Source organism: Dipodomys spectabilis, unplaced genomic scaffold (assembly GCF_019054845.1).
Source record: "Dipodomys spectabilis isolate Male_0828 unplaced genomic scaffold, ASM1905484v1 ptg000051l, whole genome shotgun sequence".
NCBI lineage: Eukaryota > Metazoa > Chordata > Mammalia > Rodentia > Heteromyidae > Dipodomys > Dipodomys spectabilis.
Genome location: NW_024870728.1, coordinates 14,697,862 through 14,704,687, shown reverse-complemented (window position 1 = coordinate 14,704,687; position 6,826 = coordinate 14,697,862).

The following is a 6,826-nucleotide window of genomic DNA, read 5'->3' as shown; positions in this document are numbered from 1 at the left end:
TGTTCTTCATTAGAGGGCAAGAGGAATTTGGAATTTGTGAATGTAATCTGGGAAAGAAGGGATAAGGAATCTAATAAGGAACCAATGTGGGTTGTGATAAAATTGGGTACATTCTGTTTTGTTTTGTTATTTTGTCAGTTGTGGGGCTTGAACTCTGGGCCTGGGCACTGTCCCTCAGCTCTTCAGCTCAAGGTAAGCACTTTCCTCCTGGAGCCACAGCACCACTTCCAGTTTGCTGGTGGTTTATTGGAGTCTCACAGACTTTCCTGCCCGGGCTGGCTTTAAACTGCAATCCTCAGATCTCAGCCTCCTGAATAGCTAAGATTACAGGCTTGAGCCACCGGCACCTGTCTGGAGTAGATTCTTGAGAATGCAATGCATCCATCCTGGCAAGCTTTGTGAGTGAGTTCAGTGTGTGTGTAAGTCATTGAAAAGGACTGAATCTCCTGCAGAAGGGAACAAACTGCTAAGCAGGTTGGGCTGCTTTTCTATATCAAGCACATGCAGCAGAAGTAAAACATGGGAACCAAAGGTAACCATGGGAGTTATCACACCCAAGAAGCCCTCAAAACAGTGACAAATAAATTGGACATCTCTGAAGTTGTGTTGCATAACAGTTATCATACCAAAAAGACAGATGGGATGAATTTTCATGCATACACCCATCAACCTAAGAAACACATTACCTTATATTGGAAGCTCCCCACAGATCTCCAAACATATCTCCCCCCAACTCCATTCTAGGAAAAATGTTCATCTTCAGTTAGATATTTATCATTCCCAAAGGCACTGAACTTTTCACAAATAATAAGTTAAAGTTCCAGTCAATCATCCCTAAATCTAAAGAAGAATGGCAATTCTAACATGCGTGATATAAATATACAATTTCTTCACATATTCTCAAGGCTAGGCAGACACTTTAAATAATAGGTAAGACCAGATACTCAAAAAATATACTTTAATACACCTATACAAACATATACATATACACTTACACCAATGCACACATTAAAATGCTTTAGTTATACATGCACATGTGTATCTTGAATATTTATTCCTCAGCTACTTCAGATCTACTTAATCCTTTCATTTTAATAATTAAACAAAAATCAATATATTCACTAAAACAGGTATCTTGAGCATAAAACAATTAAATGTGTAATATATTCCATGATTTTTTCCAAAAGCCACAAAACCAATTTTCTGTTTGGCACTGGACATTTCATTACAGCATTTAAAATTAAAAGCTTAAATTACTTTGGGTTTTCTGCTCAGTTGAAATCAATTTTGAAACTCGTGTTCATAAGGACATGTTTTTTCTCCTCTAATCTCTTGCATGTTAACTAAGTATGTAAGTACTATTATCCTTTGGCTGAGGTCCTCTAAAACACCTTTTCCCGTGGGGACACTGAGAAGCTTATATAAGAAGAAATCACACTTAGAACTCTGGCCTGAAGGACAGGAAATAAAATTCATATAATTCAACTTTGTCCGGTGTATTTAAAGGAATATACTCAATTCACTACCATTTAAAAGATGATACCAGCAACCAATAAAATATATCTTTGAACAGTGAAGCAGGAAATAACTGCAGATAAACAATGCTGTTCCTAAAGGTAATTTTTCAAAGTCAGAGCTGTATGCATCTTAAGGTAGAAGTGCATCGAAAGGAATTTAAGGAGAGAAGCTCCAAAAGAAAAGGAAACTTCATACTAGCACATGAACTGCAACATGCAGGTATTGTGCTTAATACCAAAAATATATTAAGCAAGTATCATCTTTCCACAAGACACTCACAAGGCCATTAGAAGAAATAAGGCACTTCACAAGTTTGAGTCAGATCTAGGAGTTGGAATGGGTAGGTAAAGCTGTGGATTTGGAGTCTACCTTGGTTCATTCTGTTGCTATAACAAAACGCCTAAGACTGTGGAAACTATTAACACCAGTTCCAGAGCCTAGTATCCAGTATACTGGATATCTCCTAAGGTTTGTTCTCTGTCTCAAAGACATATCTGCACATGAATTCATGATCTAATCACATCCTGAAGAACTCATCTCTTGATATCATTGCATTGGGAGTTACATCTCAATATATGAATTTTGGAAAGATACTAACACTCGGACCATAGTGGAGTCTCTGGCACTACAGAAGGAAACAAGATTTGGATCTCATGAGATCATTTTTAGGCAGAGACAGAGACACCTAAAGTTTGCATCAGAAGGAATACAAACTGGTTTGAAATAAAGAGGTCTTGTACAGCAATAGAGAAAAATTGGAAGGTCAGGAAAAGAGGTTGGATCCAAAGTATAAGCGTTGAAAGCCAACACCAAAGTAAGCCATGCAAAATCTTTTTGTATCTCCTTCTTTAAAGACACTTCTTTTCATGTTTCCACTCTTGGATAATTATGTCACCAGCTTCAAGTACCTTGGTATCTCAAATTCTCATTTTAACTTCTAACCTCCATCCAATTCTTCATAATCTCATTTTCAAGCACGTGTGTGTGTGTGTGTGTGTGTGTGTGTGTGTGTGTGTGTGCATGCGCGCGTGCCTGTTGGTCCTGAGAAATTCAGGGCCTGTATACTATCCTTGAGCTTTTTTTGCTCAAGGTTTAATGCTCTACCACTTGAACCACAGCTCTTCTGCCAACTTTAATCTCACTGAGTTACTTTTTTTTTTTTGGGGGGGGGGGGGGGGGTCCGGTCGTGGGGCCTGAATTCTGGGCCTGGGCACTGTCCCTCAGCTCTTCAGCTCAAGGCTAGTGCTCTACCACTTGAGCCACAGCGCCACTTCCGGCTTTTTTCTTTTTGCTTATGTGGTGCTGAGGAATCGAACCCAGGGCCTCAAGCATGCAAGGCAAGCGCTCTACCACTGAGCCACCTTCCCAGCCCTACCTCACTGAGTTTCTTGCCAGACTTGCGTTGAACTACAATCCTCAGATCTCAGCTTCCTTAGTGGCTAGGATTACAAACATGAGCCACAGACACATGGCCTATTTTTAAGTACTTTCTACAACACTATCTTACCTCACAATTTCTTGAAAAGTGTATCTTGAATATAAACATGAATGAAAGCATGAACTACATTTTTTCTTCCCTTCCCTGCCATTTCTTTTCCCTGCCACTCACTGGTCCTTTCTGTTTGATCTTTTGTGTTAGTTTCTCAACTTTGTCATTTACTTACCATCTCATCTCTTTCTGATAAAAATCCAAGATGGTCCTGAAAGGCTAAAGGAACTTTTCTCAGTTGTCTAAGATAACTTCATTCCACCTACCTATAGCTTTATGTACTGCATGTAGCACCAGAAAGGTTGTACTGAACAGTGGCAGGATTGATAGAAACTCCCTCATTTTCTTCCATACATTCTCCTATGCTTCTAATGGGTCAAGATTTAGGGATCATAAAGTGTCTTTATAAAGCTGATGTTTCTGGTTCAGATCATAAAGACCATTTTCAGATAATGGATTCATCTTTATAATGTCAGCAGAAAAGAGCCAGAGGATAATTAGGGGGAAAAAAGATACAAGAACTATTATTTCCCAAAGAATAGGTTTGATGGCAGCTGGAGGGAAAAACAGGTTTTGCTCACTTGCCACAACTGCGTTTTCCTCATAAAGAAACAAGTACTCGCTGTGGGTGGGGGAAGGTCATGGTCACCCCTCCATCATGGAATAATGGAACCATCTTCCTCCCTTACTCTTCTAGATCTCAGCTCACCTGCTGGATTTTTAAAGTCAGAAAAACAAAGGCAGAGCTATCTTTTGAGCCAAATCTATAGTCTAGAGTTTTATAAAGCAAAGGAAACCATTTTTGTCTTGGGAAATAAATGGAGAAGTACAGAGAAATAATTATCAGCGGAAGGTCTGGGCACAGAGGATAATCAGATAAAGTTAATCAATTGTCAACCCTCATCTTCTGTGCTCCAATGCTATCTATCCATCCTGGAGCAAAGGAATCAAACAGCTCTTCCTTGTAGTTCATTTGTGTCTGGTTTGAGGAAGGACACAAGAAGTAGATACTACTAGATGCTGGTGGCTCATGCCTGTAATTGTAGCTACTCAGGAGCTGCAATCTGAGGATCATGGATCAAAGCCAGCACAGGCAGGAAAGTATGTGAGACTCTTATCTCTAATTAATCGCCAAAAAGCCAGAAATAGAGCTTTGGCTCAAGTGGTAGAGCATTAGCCTTGAGCAAAGTAAGCTTACAATTAGTGCCTAGGCCCTGAGTTCAATCCCCAAGATCAATACTCTCTCTCAGAATCAGTGCCTAGGCCCTGAGTTCAATCCCCAAGATCAATACTCTCTCTGTCTCTGTCTCTGTTTTTCTCTCTCTGTTTCTCTGTCTCTGTCTCTGTCTTTCTCTCTCTCTCTCTCTCTCTCTCTCTCTCTCTCTCTCTCTCTCTCTCTCTCTCTCTCATACACACACACAGAAATAGATACCACTCCCTACATGACCAACACACAGGGCACCTGACAAGTTGAGCTGAGGCAGCCTGTGGTTCATCCACTGTGACTTCCCATGTGTAACACAGAAGAAAAACCTGAGCTTCATCTGCCATAAAACCTTTACCTGGCAAGAAAAGCCATTAAAGACTGACCCCTAGAGATAATCTTAGCAGATGAGCAGAATAGCTCAATAGCTAGGTACATATGCCATGTAAGATGACGCTAAGCAAAATGAACTCGGAGACATGGATACAAGAGGTTTTTCATTGTTGTTGTTGCTGCTGCTGCTGCTGCTGTTGCTGTTAATGTACTATGTGATTTTTTTTGTTTCTTTTGTACATTCTTCCCCCTATGGTATATCCCCTGTTGTCACTGTATTTGATTTTGGTACCCTGGTATGGTATATCCATTTATTTGAATTAGAGAAGGGAAGGGGAGCAACAGAATGGTGAGACAAAGGACAAGGCCGGCGGGGAAAGGGGGAAGAGATACACAAGACAATACGTTGGAAATGATCTGGACAACTTGGTGTGGGAGGGGGGTTGGGAGGAGGGAAAGTGGGAGAAAAATGAAGGAAGGGGCAACAAGTTTTACAAGAAATGTACTCATTACCTTACTTATGTAACTGGAAGACCCCTGGAGCTAATAAACCTTATCTTTTGAATCTTTGCATGATTATGTTCTTGGGCAGGTCCATTAGGGGATAGAATAGCACTGAGATGGGTTGGGGTGGGGAGGGGGTGCTGGAGTGACCGCATAGACCCATAGGATGTTCCCATGTACTTGAGTCCACCCTGGGTAGGATAATAAGTCAGCCCTTGCTTGCCAAAGCACAACTTTGAGCAATGCACTGACCATTTCAGCTCTCCATTTCATCCTCCAAGTCCAGAAGGAAATGGAACCGTGGGAGTGGGACTTCCCGGAGAATGTACTGCAATGCACGTTCCTTTGCCAATCGCCTCTGTTTCTTGACATCGTGGGAAATGGGGAATTCACCTTGTGAAGCAGAAATACGTGTCACCTAAAATCTACCCTCAAGGAATGCTAAATCCTCTTAGAATTCTCCACGTCATGGCCAAGGGAATGCCTGAAAGGAAACCCAGAACATCCTTCTGTGACCTTTCACCATCAGCCTGTGCATTCTGTGAAGACAGGAGCCATGTTTCCACTACATCTGGGAAGTCTGTGTGCTCAGCAAGTGCTTAATCATCTGTGTGGTGCTACTAGATGTTTCTAAAATATTTGGCAAGGTTATCAGATGTTTGCTTATGTCATCTGACTCCAAAGGCTAGAGAGGGGATAAAATGGTTCCATCATTCTCAAAGGATGAACAAGAAATTTATAAGCTCTCATTATCTTCCCTTTGACCCAGCATAGGACTTCAATACAATTCCTTTCTTTGCTCTTATTGTTTTTTAATTTGATAGAGGAGTGTTGTTTTTGTTTGAATTATTATTGTTGATGGTATAGATGTTTGAGTGTTGGGAACGGAACCCAGGGCCCGGCACATTCTAAACAAGCACTCTATTTGAGTTACACATCCTTTCATATCTTTCTTATCTGTTAACTGCTAAATATTTGTCCTGAAAAGTTGAGACTTCTCTAAATCACACAGAAATCAATTCAGTGTCGCTAATAAATTCACTGTAGCTAATCAACATGTATCTGTCCCTTTCTATTTGCAAGCGAGTACAAGGTTTGGGGTGGTGCTAAAAGGACCATCCGCAGGTCGGTGGTTTGTATCATTGATCAGCTGCTTCCTCACTGTGTGATTGCAAGTAAGTTAATGAACCTCCCTGAACCTCTCTCTTGTACATGTAGAATGGGGATATTAATACTGCTCACTCACAGGACTCCTGTGGGGTTTGATTAGATAATGTCTGGACTTTGCACACAATTTTACTCCTGTATATAACTGGGTGAGTGACACTCTAGTTGCTGTTTTCATTGTTTTGGATTTTGGACTTGTTCTTGTGACTATAATGACCAATTTTAAAAAAGCTTTCCTGAGATACTAGCAATGATTAACCCCTTGGGTCAAATTACTTTAGCAGAGTAGCTGCTCAGTCATTTATCTTGGCTCTGAAGAACAAAGAGAGAAGTCTTGGCCACATGATGTGAACTTAGGGGAAATTACACTATATTGAAAAATACTGGCATAAGTCATGGCCACTGGGCATTAGGAAGAATCTGGGTGCCAGGGCTAAACACATCCCCAGAAAGGACTAGAGATCATGCTGAGAGAGCCAGTAACTATGCTCCTTCAGTTAAGTCCAGCAACACTCTTGACCAAGAAAACACTTGTCACTCACCGAGTTCTGGAGGTTTGAGAATAAGAGGAGTCGTTTTATGTTGTTTCTGTCATGGTTTGGTCTCCTTCA